The following is a 15,808-nucleotide window of genomic DNA, read 5'->3' on the forward strand; positions in this document are numbered from 1 at the left end:
ATCTTCCCAGACCAGGGCTCGAACCCGTGTCCCCTGCATTGGCAGGCGGACTCTCAACCACTGCGCCACCAGGGAAGCCCCTGGCTTTGTATTTAAATCACAGTAAACTGTTATGCACCCAATTACTATGTAATACTTATTTCTTTGTCTAAAATTTTACAAATAATAGTAATTTTTCTCATATGTGTTTTAGTAATAGTTAATTTTTTGCTCTAAACCCCTTAATTGTCTCTGGAGTAAAACGTTTTTGAAATACTGCAGAATTGTTATGGGTGCCATCAAATGTAACAATTTAAGCTTATATTATTTACCGAGGCATCATAATAACTGCCACAGAGAACACAAAGATGAGCAACACACAGACTCTGACATCAAAGAGCTTAACATCAGAGTGCTGGGCCACCTTCTTAGGGTATACTTAGGGTAAAATAAGTACATAGCTAACAATAACCGTGATATACAAAGAACATAGTAGTTTTTTACATTTGTGTCCCCAGTTTCTGATACATTGCCTGGCACATATCAAGTGATCGATACGTATTTATAAATTGACTGTAAGGTGCTATTAGAGTTCAGTTGGTGGTTTGGGGGGATTGGGATAGGGAAAGGTCTCTTGTATGAACAGCTGAGGGGAGACTTCAGAAGGACGTGGCTATTGAGGTGATGAACCTTGGAGGATAGTAAGGTTTAGAGAGGCAGAGAATGGCAGGGGGACACCTCACTCTCAACAGAAAGGGACGGACTACACAAGTGATGTGTCAAGTCTAAGAACACTGGGCACTCTAGTTTGGCCAGAACTGAGCCCACAGAGCTAGAGGAATATTTGCTTGGAAAACCTAGAAAACTACGTAGATTGCACAGGCCTCTGAATGCCAGATCCCTATTTGATTTCACAGGGAGTAAGAATAAGAGAACTGACATTTTTTAAGTCCCTACTGCATGTTAAGAACTGTGATAGGTGGTTGTTAATACTCATCACGCTTAATCCTCAGTGATTTGAGGATTTTACTGTATGGTGATTTCTATGCCCAAGTTCAACGTGAAGGGACCATGGCACTGAAATTTGATACTGATCCTAGGATAAGTAGGGAAAGGGGGAACCTTGACACATTGGAGACGTTCCTGGGGAAGCCTACTTTAGAGATGAGGAAATTCTAGCCGTTGCAGAGGAATAGAAAGGAGATGTGATCAAGAGAAACGGTAAAAGTATTATCTAAAGATCTTGGAAATTGATTGGGTTTGAAGATTGAGAGAGAGGGAGGAGTTACAGAAAACTCACTGGGTGACAGAAAATGAGAAGCAGCAGATAGAGGAGGAGGCATGTCCTCAGAGAGGTGAGGGGTTCAGTTTCGGACACATCCAGGAAAGAGGTCTGTAAGGGGCTGGAAGTTGGGCACTGGAGCTGAGGTGATGTCATGAGGCTGAAGTGTGCATCACGTCCCCGTTTTACAGATGTGATCACAGGACCTGCATCAGCAGATGCGATCTGCAAGGAGTGGCTTTATAGTCAGAAGCAAAACCAAGGGTGTTGTTCAAGTGATAGCCATAGGGTTTTGGGGTGTGTTTGTTTGTTTAGCTTGGTGGCAGGGAGAAGTAGACTCAACACAGGTCAGGGAGGTGAGGTAGGAAGAGAAGCATGATCGCGCAGTGTCATTGAAGCCAAGTATTGATAAAGGTGTTCTGACAGAAGCCGAATTGTACCAGCCTTGAAGGAAATGGTGAGAAAATAGATTTATCCGTGGCTCTCAGGAGGGCCAGGGACCCTGTGGCCTGTTTGGGAAGGTGAGGAGGCCAGTGTTGGCTGTCCCAGTGATGGAGGCCGGCTACTTGTCTAAAGGTCTAGCAGAGAGCAGCAGCGTCCTCGGCTGCCCTAGCTGAAATGTCCCCAGCTTCCCTTCTTTGCTCCCCCCCTCCATTTCTTTTTTTACTCCTTAGCACATCACTAGCTTGCATATTGTATCTTTTACTCATTTATCTGTTTATTGTCCCTCTCTAGATTGTTAAGGCCAGGAGGGCAAAGATTTTTATCTGGTTGGTTGCTATATCCACAGTGCCTACAGATGGTAAGGACCTCGATGAATAGTTGAGGAATAGATGAATGGAAGTTATAGTGATTTGCGTAGCAGCCCTTTTTCCTTTTTTATACTGCAAACTTATTGAACGGAGCTGAATCATCTTTGTACCCCTCATAATGCCTTGCATATCATAGCTTATGCATAAAGTTTTATTTACAGCAGCATCAAAGGGGAAAAACTGGGGATGTGGGACTCGACTGGTCTGAGGTTAAAATTTTGTTCTTACTGATCTGACTCTGATGAGGTTACCGAACCTCTCTCTAAGCCTCATTTTCCTTAGCTGTAAAATAGGGATGAATTAATACCTACGTTACAGGGCTGTAGAGAGGATTAAAGAGAGACTACATGGCAGATTGGCTGGCATGTAGTTTGTACCTAATAAATAACTGGTGTTTACAATTTTTCTATTGTGTAACCTTGACTAAGTTATTTAACTTCACTGAGCCTCAGTTTTTTCTCTAAAAGGGGAAGATTAAGCCAGTGTCATATGGTATTTGGAGGAACCAGTGGGACACCACATGCAGAACACCTAGCTGGCATAATGCCTGCACACTTGGGGATCATTAAGCATAAGCACCCTCTTTTTGTGTAGAGTGTAACGGGTACAGGCACAGACTCTGGAACCGGGCTGCATGAATTCAAACCCTGCTCCTTTTACTTACCAGCTTTACTTGACCTCTCTGTGCCTTAGTAAACTGGGAGACATGATAGTACCAGCCGGATAATATTGCTGGGAGGAAAAGAGATAAGAATATCAATAAACAGCTTTACCAATATCTGACACATGGTAAGCGCTAAATGTGTTTCTTTTTTTAAAATGTGTCTTTATTGCTTTTTTTCCCCCTTTAGTCTGTTAAATAGTTTTGACCTGATGTAATCTAAGATGCCTCGCTTATAAAGAATGGGGCTTCTTTATGAAATTGGCCATGTTTAAGGGGGAAGTATAATAAAACATCAAAAATAATAAAACTACCCTCTCTTATGGAATGGCCTGACTGGATAACGTAGCCGTGGTCTTGACACCTCCGTGTACAACCATGAAACAGCTGCACTTCAGTTCCCATTGCTTGTCCAGATCCACTCAGTAGCCATGACAGGCTGGTTTAGGTCTATCTCTGAAAACCTTTTTTGTCAGTTTGCCTCCATTTCTCTGCACCCTGCCTTCTGCCAGCTGCTTTCTAGGAACGGGTGGGGATGTGGTCTGAGTAAAACCCAGGAGGGAGCAGCAGGATCAGAGAGACGGGGTGAGTAGCTGGCCAATCCAGAAACCTTCCTCTGCTGCTGGGGAAGGTTTTCTTTACCAGCAAATCACTTTTCTAACAAAACTCCAAGAGCATATCCCTAGTCGTGCCCCTTGATTCTTCGATCCTATCAAGGATAAAAGCTCTGTCTTCAAAGAACTACCGTTTAGGATATCACCGAGGGCTTGCCTGGATCTTTATTCATGTCTAAAACAAGCTTCCGGAAGGAGAGGTGGCTACTTCAAAGCAACAGATTCAGTTTCCACTCACGTAGCAACTGGTGTTGCAAAATCTGTCCTGTGGTGGTGGCATCCTCCGTGCATTAGCAGAGGTTCTTCTGGATCGTCTCTGTGTGTGATTCACGGCCACCCCAAATCTCTCTTCTGCTCTCGCCCCGGTGCTGGGGAGGCAAGCAAGCCTTCACCTCTGGTGCCGATCCCATTGATTATAGCAACTGCCTGGGGTGCTGGGTCGGAAGAAGGGAGAGGCCACACTCAGGCTCACAAGCGATTCATGAGCAGCGTCTGCTGTGCCGGGGGAGAAGGGGCAATCACAGCGCGTGTGTTGTGCATTTGCCAGGCCTCACGGATTCCATGACAGGGTCCAGCCTTGAGACACCTAGTCTCATTTCGTGTCTCAGTATTTTTGCCTTTGAATTAGTGTACATCAGTTACTCTGTTCCACAGTAAAATAGAAATAAATTAGAAATCAGCTATTAGCTTGGATTATATAGAGTTACCTATGTGTGCTTTTCATGGCTTGCTTAAGGAAGATTTTAGATATCTAAGCTATTCTTACTTCTCTCACTTCTGAGCTAATAAGTAAATTGTTCTCTAACCTTTTTGTTGAGCTTCTCTTCCTTAGTTGACACGTGGTTTTATCTTCTGTTTTGTAAGTTTGGCAGAAAATACTCCTAAATTTGGGGGTAATTTTACTTAATGGACTACTAATAAACTAACACGAATCTCTCGAAACCGTGGGCACACAGCAGGTGGCTCCATTAGCGTGGAGGTTATGATCAGTATAGAAGAGACCAGATGTCTCCTTCCCAAAGGAACGGTCATGTGTTTGTTGTGCTTTGGCTTCCCTTCTTAGAGGCTAGAGATAATTTTCAGTCTAACCACTGAGTTCTAAATGTATTACTTCATATGAATTGAAGTAAATTTTAACTATCCTGGCAGCTGACAAAGAACACTCTTTCATTGAGGCAGTAGTGACAGTGTAGAAAACATAAGCAAAGCTCTGAATGTGAGGACATTTTTGACATAGCCTAACTGAGGTATGACTGTATCGAGTTTTAAGAAAACTGTGGTAAAATATCCATAATAAAATTATCATTTTAACCATGTTTAAGTGTCCAGGTCTGTGCCATTAAGTACATTCACACTGCTGTACACCCATCACCAGTATCCAGCTCCAGAACTTTTTCATCTTCCACAGTTGAAAGTCTGTACCTACTAAACACTAACTGCACATTCCTCCTCCCTGCCATTCCCTGGCAGCCACCGTTGTACTTTCTGCCTCTATGAATTGGACTGCTCTGGGAAGCTCATGTAAGAGGTTCTAATCTTTTTGAGCCTTGCTTATTACATACACTTAACATGTCTTCACCATCCATCCATCCATCTTGTAGCATAGGTCAAATTTTCCTTCCTTTTTATAACTAATACTCCATTGTGTGTGTGTCTGTGTGTGTGTATATACCACATTTTATTTATCCATTCATCTGTCAGTGGACACTTGGGTTGCTTCAAGTGAATAATGTTGCTATAAACATAGATGTGCAAACATTTGTTCAAGTCTCTGCTTTCAGTTCTTTTGGGTACTTACCCAGAAGTGGAATTGCTGAGTTACATGGTAATTCTATGTTTATTTTTTTTTGAGGAATCATTACACAGTTTTCCACAGTAGCTGTGCCATTTTACATGCCACCAGCAATGTACAAGGGTTCCATTTTCTCCAGTATTTCTCCTTGCCGATATTTACTTTCTAGTTTTTTGATAATAACCATCCTAGTGGGTGTGAAGTGGTATCTTATTGTAGTTTTGATTTGCATCTCCATAATGGCTAGTGATGTTGGAGCATCTTTTCATGTGCTTTTTGGCCATTTGTATATCTTTGGAAAAATGTCTTTTCAAGGTCTTTGCCCATTTTTAATATCAAATTGTTTGGGGTTTTGGTTGTTGTAGGAGTTCTTTATTTACAGTGGGTATCAACCCCTTATCAACTAAACATGATTTGCGAATGCTTTCTCCCAATCCATAGGTTGCCTTTTCATTCTGTTGATGGTATCCTTTGATGCACAAAAGTTTTTAATTTTGATGAAGGCCAACTTATCTATTTTTTCTTTTGTTACGTGTGCTTTTGGTGTCATATCCAAGAAATCATTACCAAAGCCAGTGTCGTGAAACTTTCCCCCTATGTTTTCTTGTAAGAATTTTATAGTTTTAGCCATTATGTTTAGGTCTTTGATCTACTTTGAGTTAGTTTTTATATATGTAAGGTAAGAATCCAGCATCATTATTTTTGCATGTGGTTATCCAGTTTTCACAGAACCATTTGTTTAAACGACAAGTATGAAAAGCCCCATTGAATGATCTTGGCACCTGTGTCAAAGATCATTTGACCATATATGTGAGGGTTTATTTGTGGGCTGTACTAGACTTAAGGGTAGGTGTCTTGTTTTACATACAGTCTCATCATTTCTCACGGACTTATTGTCACAACTTGCTAATGCGTCTCCCAAGTGGTAATCATTTCGTAAACTTCCTACCTATGGCAACCTTTCTCTTTTAGAAAAACAGTTATTCATCTGCTCAGAACCTTTTATGGGCTCCTCCTTACTACAAGATGAATTTCATCCTCCTTAGCTCTGCAGACAAAGCTCATCCTAGCCTGGCCCATGCCCACCTCTGCAGCCTCTTCTCCCACCACCTTCCTTTAGGTACCTTTTGGCTGTGATCCTGGGAATGTCACTGGAGCCCGAGTGAGAAATGTGCTCTCATGCTCCCCTGCTGTTGCACGTCTTTCTCCCCCCCACACACACTTGATAGAGTCCTGCTTGTCCTACTGTTCTCTGAAGCCTTTCCTGGCCCTTCCCTTTCAAAGTTAAGCATTGTCTCTCTTCGTCTTGTAACAGCCCGTCTTGAGATGGCATTTCTGATCATATAAGTTTTGCCTGCTTCTCTGTTTGCCTTCCTTGATGATGGGTCTCTAGAGGGCATGGCTTTTTTTGTCCTGTCCATTTTTGTATTCCCAGTGCCTGACTTAGTGCCTTACATGACATTGGTACTGAAAAAGTATTTGTTGAATGAAACAAATAAATCGGAAGCTACAAAAGAAACAAGAGCGAGAAAGAAGTGAAAGACATCAGGTCAGGAATCACACGTGTTTTTCCCTTGTTATAAACTATCGCTGTGGCCTGTGGGGCTTTAAGGAAAGATTACTTTTTTGCCTCTAATGATATTTCCCCTCTTTTCTTGTACTTGCTATCAATACTATGATATACCCTCTTCCAAGCAAGGGTAAGTAAACTTAATATTATGAAAGGAAGGAACGACTAAGGGGAAAGCAGAAAAAGAAAGAGCAGGGGTGAGGGGAAGGAGGAAGAAATCATCCACCTCATTCAGAAGCATTTAACAAGTGACCCTTGAAGCTGAGCCAGAATCGGCTCTGGTGCTAAGATACAGTGCTGTGCTGTGCTGTGCGAGATGCAGTCCTCTAGACAAACACACAACGCACGTTCCTCAGCACCTTGTGTCACAAGTGCCTCTTATGCCTGTGGAAATTTAGAATAGATGAATAATTAACTATTTGCCTCAGAATATAGCATCTTCACAAAGAGAAGCTTTTTTTGTCTCTTCTGTTTATATGGCCAGATTTGTGAATAAATGAAGACTTTCAGTCAGATCTTAGTTTAAAAAGGTTGTCAAGAAAGAAACAAAAAGTGGGACTTCCCTGGTGGTCCAGTGGTAAGGAATCCACCTTACAATGAAAGGGACGCAGGTTCAGTCCCTGGTCAGGGCAACTAAGCCGGTGTGCCCCAACTACTGACCTCGCTGGCCTCAACTAGAGCCTGTGGGCCGCTAGCTACAGAGCCCACGTGCTCTGAAACCCACGCGCCATAACTACAGAGCCCACATGCCCTGGAGCTGCGTGCCACAGCTAGAGAAGAGAAAACCTGCACACCACAACTAAAGAGAAGCCCACGCGCCACAACGAAAGATCCCGCATGTCTCAACGAAGATACCGCGTGCCGCTAAACCAAGACCCGACACAGCCAAAAATAAGTAAAATAAATAAATAAAGAATAAACAAATCTTTAAAAAAGAAAAAACAAAAAGTCTTACTATCATACCAGTACCTGCCCAGCGTTCCTTTACAATCCAGTGAGCACAGCGGGCCAGGGTCTTCCAGTCCTTGCTGTGTGTGACTGTCACTCTCTTTTGGCTTTAGTTGGGAGCACTTAATACACAGAGGATCCAGAGAATAGCAGAGTCAGAAGAGCAAATCTGGTTATGCCACCAGAGTTTAAGGAGGACGAGGAGGTGTGTTTGAGGCCATTAGCCATCATGGCCAAAGGGTATAGCTCTTCTGTTTTGTCCCTAGAACCTCAGTCCTTCCCAGCATTTTAAAGAAGCAGGGCTTCCCTGGTGGCGCAGTGGTTAGGAACCCACCTGCCAATGCAGGGGACCTGGGTTCGAGCCCTGGTCTGGGAAGATCCCACATGCCGCAGAGCAACTAAGCCCGCGAGCCACAACTGCTGAGCCCGCGTGCCACAACTACTGAAGCCCATGCGCCTAGAGCCCGTGCTCTGCAACAGGAGAAGCCACTGCAATGAGAAGAAGCCGGTGCACTGCAACGAAGAGGAGCCTCTGCTCGCCACAACTAGAGAAAGCCCACGCGCAGCAACGAAGACCCAACGCAGCCAAAAATAAATAAATTTATTTCACAAAAAGAAGCAGTATGGTCTAGTCTCAGCCTTTGGTTACTTTTTGAACTCTTAAGAACAGTTGGGGAAGATTTGTACTTAATTAATATGTAAATGACTAAAGTTACGAATTGAAAAAGTCTAACTGGAGACTGTGGAGTTATCCAACGTTGGGAATTTGAGATGGAAGACTCCTGGAGTCCCAGCGTGAGATGGCTCTCACGTTCCTTTTAGCCTCGTGATTTTATAATTTGAAATGGTCGTTGATCCTGTCAGAGTCTTTTAGGGAATAATGCCAGTTTCAGAGGGCTGGATTAATCAATAGTCAAATTCCTGTGGTATTTAATCTGCTCCCTGAGCCTTCGCCATTTTTAGAATCCTGAGGAATATAAGGTATAAACCCTGATAGACCGCCAGGGTTCTCATTCATTCCGGTTAGCAGATCACCTAGGAATTTTAGTTGTAACCCAGGGGTACTCAGTGGCTTCAAAGAATCAGTGCGACTCTTTGGAGTAGTTCACATGTGGGCTGATTGGGAGGAGAATCACATTCGGTAGGTGATGCTTCTCAAGTCCTTGGATGAAGCACAGATGCTGAGTTGGAAACGTAGTGAGCTGTTCGTATATTACTTCATTTCATGAAGTGGCAGCTTGGCCAAATCCTGTTTAGAAGTGATTGTGCTCTCTAGTCCTTCTCCTCAGCTGTCTTTTGTGTGGGTATAATCTCCTGCAGTCGTATCATAGACACGTATGCACTGCTGTTTGCATAAGCCTTTTACTGGAAATAACCCAACAAAATAGCACTCACTGCTAGCTTAGCACAGTTGGGCCTTCTCAAAGGCACATTTTCCTACATGTCAGAAGAATGAAATCTTTAATGTTAGCATGCTGACATCCACAGGCAGGATATTCCCAGATAGGCCTTCTTTCTATCCCTGGCTCACCTCTTGAGGAAGGAGGCCAGAGGTCCCAGTGACATAATTCTGTGGACACGGGTGCCTAATGAAAACAGCCACTTCAGTGGGTATTATTACTTTTCACTTTATTAACTTACCATTTATGCAACTTATCCCTTATTGCATTAAAAATGTATTTAACAGATAGATTAACTATTCCATGATATTTTATCAGGTTTTCAAAACTTGGTATTTTGGTTTAATATAGAATTACAATGCTAATGGGTTAACAAAATTAATTTCATAAATGACCTAAAGTTTGTTCACACTGCAGCTTGTTAAATGTGGCACCTTCAGGGTTTATCTCATTTCTAAGCATTTGAATTAATAAATTGTATGGTCTTAGTGTATCAAGAAAACTTTGTAGAGTAAATATTTGCCCTTTTTTTGGTACAGTGAACTCTAGTTCTTCAGGTTTGTATATAATGGAAATTTAGAATAGTGTTTATAACCCCCCTGCCATGTACCCTTCACCCGGTTTTAGAAGTTATCAGCAGTTTGCTGTATTTTAAAATTATGGAAACATTACTAAAGGTTTAAAAATTAGAATTAAAATCAACTATGGTCTCATCCACCTTATCCAGCTCATATCATTTTATGTATTCTCTTCCGTGCTTTCTGTAGAGTTGTAACAGAAAGATACTGTTTCTCTTCTTTTTGCTGAACATCATAAGACACTAAGAGCTAATAATAGCTGCCATCAATTGATGTCCTCCTGTGCCAGGCTCTGGGCTACTTGCTTTCCATAGAATTCATAGAATCTTCACAAGAACAATGCATTTCCCCCGCCCATTTATAGATGAGGAACCTAAGACTCAGAGAGGTTAAGTAACTTGCTCAAGGTTGTATATCTAGCAGTGGATTCAAACTAAAACTGTAATTCCAAGGTCACACTCTTTCCTCTCTACAAAGTGGCCTCTTCATTAGCAGTTTTTCATGTTGCTACATAATTACCTTTTTAAGGAAAAAGAAATGTCAATACATAAATTTGACCACATAACCTATAGAAGCAGCACTAGGATAGGTGACGGCAAGGATTTAGAGTAATAAAGGCACGATCCCTGCCCTTCAGTGTTTATGCTCCAGTGCGGAGGAACCTAACTCCTAAGAGACGCTGACAGGGCTTCCCTGGTGGCGCAGTGGTTGAGAGTCCGCCTGCCGATGCGGGGGACGCGGGTTCATGCCCCGGTCCGGGAAGATCCCACATGCCGCGGAGCGGCTGGGCCCGTGAGCCATGGCCGCTGAGCCTGCGTGTCTGGAGCCTGTGCTCCGCAACGGGAGAGGCCACAACAGTGAGAGGCCCGTGTACCCCCCCCCAAAAAAAAATAATAATGATAAGAGACGCTGACAAAGAATACGGGACAGGGCTTTATGTGGTGTTATCTGTAAATGTTATAAAAACTCTACGGAGAAGGAAGTGGACAAGGATCACACCCCATATGTGCAGAAGGCTGCTAACACGCGTAGAATTTCAGCTAAACTTTAAAAGACTGACAACGCCAAACGTTGGTGAGACTGCGACACCCAGAGCTCTCACGCATGGCTGGTGGGAGTGTAAAGCTGCTTTGGAAAACACCGCGACAGTTTCGTACACTTATCCATGAGCCCCCAATTCCACTCCTAGGTATTTAACTGCATGAAATGAAAATTCATGTCTGTGAAAAGACCTGTACATGTGTATTGGTAGCAACTTGTATATCGTAACCCCCCTCCGATTAGTTTTCTTTTGCTGAGTAACAAATTACCACAAATAACCCCCAGTTACTAGCCCACCGTCCTGTAGATCAGATATTGAGCATGATGTTGGTGTGATTCTCTGCTCAGGGCATCACCAGGCTGAAATGCAGGTGTCAACAAGAATGAGTTCTCATCTGGAGGCTCTGCGGGGGGGAAGTCCACTTTCAGCTCATTCTCGTTGTTGGCAGAATTCAGGATCTTGCAGCGGTGGAACTGACATCCTCTCTCCTTGCTGGATGTTAGCTGAGTGCCACTCTCAGCTCCTAGAGGTCACCTGCGTTCCTTGACATGTGGTTTCCCCCATCTTCACATCACCAAAGGCATATAGAATCCTTCTCAGGCTTCAGACTTCTGCTGCTGCCAGATGGAGAAAATCCGTTATGATTAGGCCAGGCCCACCTCCATAATCGCCCTACCTTAAGGTCAGTAGTGCCATGTAACATAACCTAATCATTAGAGTGAAAATCCACCATATTTACAGTGCTGGGGATTATGAAGGATGTGTACATGGTGGAGGGGTGGGGTGTGGGGAGGTCTTACAGAGCCATTTTAGAATTTTGTTTACCGCAAGCCCCCATTGGAAAAAACCCAAATGCCCATCAAAGGAGAATAGATGAGCTGCAGTATATTCACACAATGGAATTACCCTTAGCACTGAAAAGGGACAAGTTGTTAATATATGCAATAACACAGATGAATCTCAAAAACATTATGCTGAAAGAAGCATAAAGAATACTTACTGTATGATTCCCGTTGTTTGAAGTTCTAGAAAAAGCAGAACTAATCTGTGATAACAGAAAGTAAGAGTTGTGGTTGGTGGGGGTGGGTAGGCACAGGAGAGCTCTGCTGGGCTATGACAGTGCTGTATATCTAGACAGGAGTGTGGATTACGTAGGTGCTTTCATTGGTCAGAACTCTTAAACTTTACTCTTAAGGTCTGTTTATTGCACTGAATGTAAATTTCACCTTGATTTATAAAAAGTGAAACATCACCCTATTGAATCCTTGTTTTACCTCTCACCAGACTTTTGGTTTAAGAAATGTATCACAATTATATATATATATAAGCACCATTCTCGGGAAACCTTATAGGTAGAAACATCTTTACAAATCATCTAACCTAATTCCGTTGTAAACACTACTGCCCTAGTGAAGAAAAAGGGTTAAAATTGATAATGATAGAGTCTGCTGCAGCCACCAGTCTGCCCTCAGGATGGGGTTAGACAGTTTCACCTATTTGTGCTTGCCAGCAGAAAACATGACAGAGGGGCAGCTTTGCTAACAGCAATCCATCTTGAAGTGTAAGCACGGAATCTGGAGTAAGACATTTTACTTGGAAGTGTTTGGCAGGAGACATTTTCTTACTGTGATGGATTTGATCAGCGAATTCACAGCAAATTTTGCTGCTGCCCATGATTGGCCGAGAAATAATTTGTAAAAACTCCATTGAGGGCTTCCCTGGTGGTGCAGTGGTTGAGAGTCTGCCTGCCAATGCAGGGGACACGGGTTCGTGCCCCGGTCCTGGAAGATCCCACATGCCGCGGAGCGGCTGCGCCCGTGGGCCATGGCCGCTGGGCCTGCGCGTCCGGAGCCTGTGCCCCGCGGCGGGAGAGGCCACAACAGTGAGAGGCCCGCGTACCGCAAAAAAAAAAAACAAAACTCCCTTGAAGTTAATAAAGGACAACATGGTGGTCATTTTAGAGTGTCTGTGACCTCACCTTACCGCTGTAGAAATGGTTGGATGATGTTGTGAGCAGAAAAAGGACAAACTTAGGTGGATGGATTTCACAAAACTGCCCCCTACAGTTTTTATGCTATTTCTTTGGTGTTCTTTCATATCTACTATGGGATTGGTTTCCTATGATACATTGATTTCCTATAATGCCCTGGCTGATTATTGACTTTAGATTTTAAGTACACTGTAATGAAAATAGTTAGGTGGCTGTTAAGATCATTATAACTTTTAAAGGTTCTTTGTGCTTTGGCTTTTTGTGATGAGGTATCACCATGTGCTAGCATTTAAATGTTTTAAGTATATTTTCTTGGTATCTGAATTTCTCTGCTCAGGTCCTCATGGAAGCTGTGCTCACTGACCCCTGTGTGGTCACTGGAGACTTGGTGAGGTGTTGGTACCATGTTCCAGCAGAGTGGCCACAGTCCCTTCCAGTGACTGGAAGAGGATTATTCAACACCCACTCCACCCTACCCGAGTTATTTATGTGTTGAGTGGTTAATTAGAGTAAACTAGGAGTTTCAGAATTAGAATTATCAAATTTTTTGGATCCTGAGAAATTACAGAGTTTTTGTGTAGATAACTTTTATATGATAATAATCCCTGCTGTCTAGTTGTATCTATAACAATTCTTGGGTTTTCTGTATTAAAGAATATAATTTTGGCTTGGTTTACGTAGGAATAAGGCAGTTTGTGTAAAATAATTTTGTGAGGTGAAAACTCTTCGTCTTGATCTCCAGGTATTGAAATAATTATTCTTTAAAATATCTACACACACACACACACACACCAAGTACTGTCTGATGCCACTTATACAAGGGATCTAAAGTAGTTAAATTCATAGAAACAGAAAGTAGATGGTGCTTGCCAGGGCCTGGAGGGAACGGGAAATGGGAGTTGTTGTTTAATGGGTGCAGAGTTTCAGTTTTGCAAGATGAAAAAGGTCGGGAGAGCTGTTGCAAAACAGCGTGAATAGACTTATCTCTACCGAACTGTGCACTTAAAGTGGTAACTTTTAATGTTATGTGTATTTTAGCACAGTGAAAAGTTAAAAAATGAAAATATCTAGTATGTTTTCCCTTTTTGAGATGAGAAAACCAAGGCAATAAATAAAACCCAAACATGTAAAATGTAGCTTCATCTGTTGACTTAGTTGAACAGTCTGTCTTGCTTTCAGTCTGCTGGTGGCAGCGCTCTCCCAGTTGTGTGTTATGCCTCAGTGTGATTTTGCTTCTGGGGCAACGCCTTAGCCCATCTTTTTCTCCATTTTCCACTTCTCAGCACATTCTTACACTTAAACTCCTTCCCCAAATTGCTTGTCTGGTAGATTTAAAAGATTCTTTGATATGAAAACAAAGTAAGACGATAATGTAATCCACTGCTGTCTCTTTGCCTAGTACTTCAACCTGTTACCAAGGACATTAAAAAAAAAAAGTGTGGAGCAACCACTGTGTGTCAGGCACTGACCTAGTGTTTCCACATGTGTGTTTTGAAAGTTGATGGTTTATCAGAAATCAATCAAATTGGCCAGGCTCAAAAGAACTTTTGAATTTTATATTTTAAGATTGTTTTGGCCATGGTAATATTTCTTCTTCTTGGAATAGCTTATAAATTACACAGGGTGTATTCCTAATAAGAATACATTTTGGTGTTAAAAAAGTATGCTTACATGGTATTTTACTAATACGTGAAACTAATTAATTCCCAATGTGTGAGTAGCTATCATGTCTCCACAGTGTTCGTTATGCCAGATTTGTCAGCTTTATATCTCTGGGGGCAAAGCTCTAGAGAACAGGAGAATACACATTTCCCTCTGACTGTCCCACTTCATACACTGTTCACTGGGGAGTGTTCATGGCCAGCGTGCTGCATCCTGCTGAAAGGAAGACCATGCATCAGAATGTTTGTTTTTAGCAGTTATTTTTAGCAGGCAGATCTAGAAATTTTTAGTGTTTTCATGTTAGAGTATACTTCTTTATTATGATAATTCCAAGAAGAATAAATAATTTTAGACCCGTGTATGTGAGTGCATGTGCATGATGGGCACGTGTGTGTGTGTGTGTGTGTGTGTGAGAGAGAGAGAGAGAGAGAGAGAGAGAGAGAGAAGGAAAGGGAAAGAGAAAGACATTCCCTTAATAACAGGAGGGGGTAGAGGCTTAGTCTATTATCATAAAGCTCTGCTAATGTAGCTTCTGAGTCATGTGACTGCAGAAAAGGCTATTATCTCAATGAAAAGGAAACTGGTTTTTAGAGCAAGCAATAGAATAGAAGCAGGAAGAATTTTCGAGTGTTCCACCATGCTGGATTGTCAAAGGGGGATCTGTCTGATCAGCAGCTAAAAAAGGATTTGTGAGGCTAGTTTGTCAGCTATCGTTAGAAGCAAGTGATAGAGGAGGTAAGCAGCAGGGCACTCAGCATGTGCTCAGGTTTACATCAAGGCAGAATGCTGGTTTGGGTTAACACAGGAGATTTATCTCTGAGGCATTAAATTTATTGCTAATTGTGGGGGTTTTTTGGTTTTTCTTTTGGAAGAATGATGTATGGTATTTTTATTTACATCACTGGTGAAGATAAGGACAAGCTGCTGAGCTCTGGTTTGAACTGCAAAGGCTGTGGACAATTGCAAGGTGTGTTTCACAAGTGCTCTGACTTAATGTTTGGCAGTGTTCTTGGAATTCTGTGTGCTTCTGGATTGGATGTGCGTGTTGCCGAGGGAGAACTGAGCATGACAACCAGGCAGTGATAGTGTTCTCGGGGACAGATACATACAGTGCTATCCAAATTGATTCCTTCGTGGTCCCTATTTCTTATGTGTTTATTTAGCGATTAAAGGTTTCTTGCAGTTTCTTTATGTGGCCAAATACAGTCTCATGCTTGTTTTAGGAAATGAATTGGTAAGCATTTTCTAAATTTCCAAAGAAGAATCCAATGCAAATCTTACTCATTAAGGAATAAATATAAGCTTTATATTTGTATCTGTTAATTTTTTTAAATATCCTTTTGTAATTCAAGCCTTAAAAAAGGAAGGGCTTTGCAGTGAATTTGAAATTATCTAAATTTTATTTAGGTAATAAATCTTATTTTGGCTGAGGCCTTGAATGAATGATTTTCTGTTGTATAGAGTACCTAACTTTTTCT

At 42.1% G+C, this 15,808-nt stretch overlaps 1 protein-coding gene across 11 annotated transcripts in view; it reads left to right on the forward strand.

Moving 5' to 3' along the window:
* The window catches only part of NCOA2 (nuclear receptor coactivator 2), a 358,377-nt gene that overhangs the window by 224,133 nt on the left and 118,436 nt on the right, over positions 1–15,808 (forward strand). The window contains exon 1 of one of the 11 annotated variants that reach the window (XM_079902516.1): positions 14,941–15,065. The exons of the other annotated variants lie outside the window; for them this stretch is intronic. The gene's annotated coding sequence lies outside the window, so the exon portion shown is untranslated. Of the gene's footprint in view, positions 1–14,940; positions 15,066–15,808 lie in introns of those variants that run through there. 11 annotated transcript variants of the gene reach the window in all.

Source organism: Stenella coeruleoalba (assembly GCF_951394435.1).
Source record: "Stenella coeruleoalba genome assembly, chromosome: 17".
Classification (NCBI taxonomy): domain Eukaryota; kingdom Metazoa; phylum Chordata; class Mammalia; order Artiodactyla; family Delphinidae; genus Stenella; species Stenella coeruleoalba.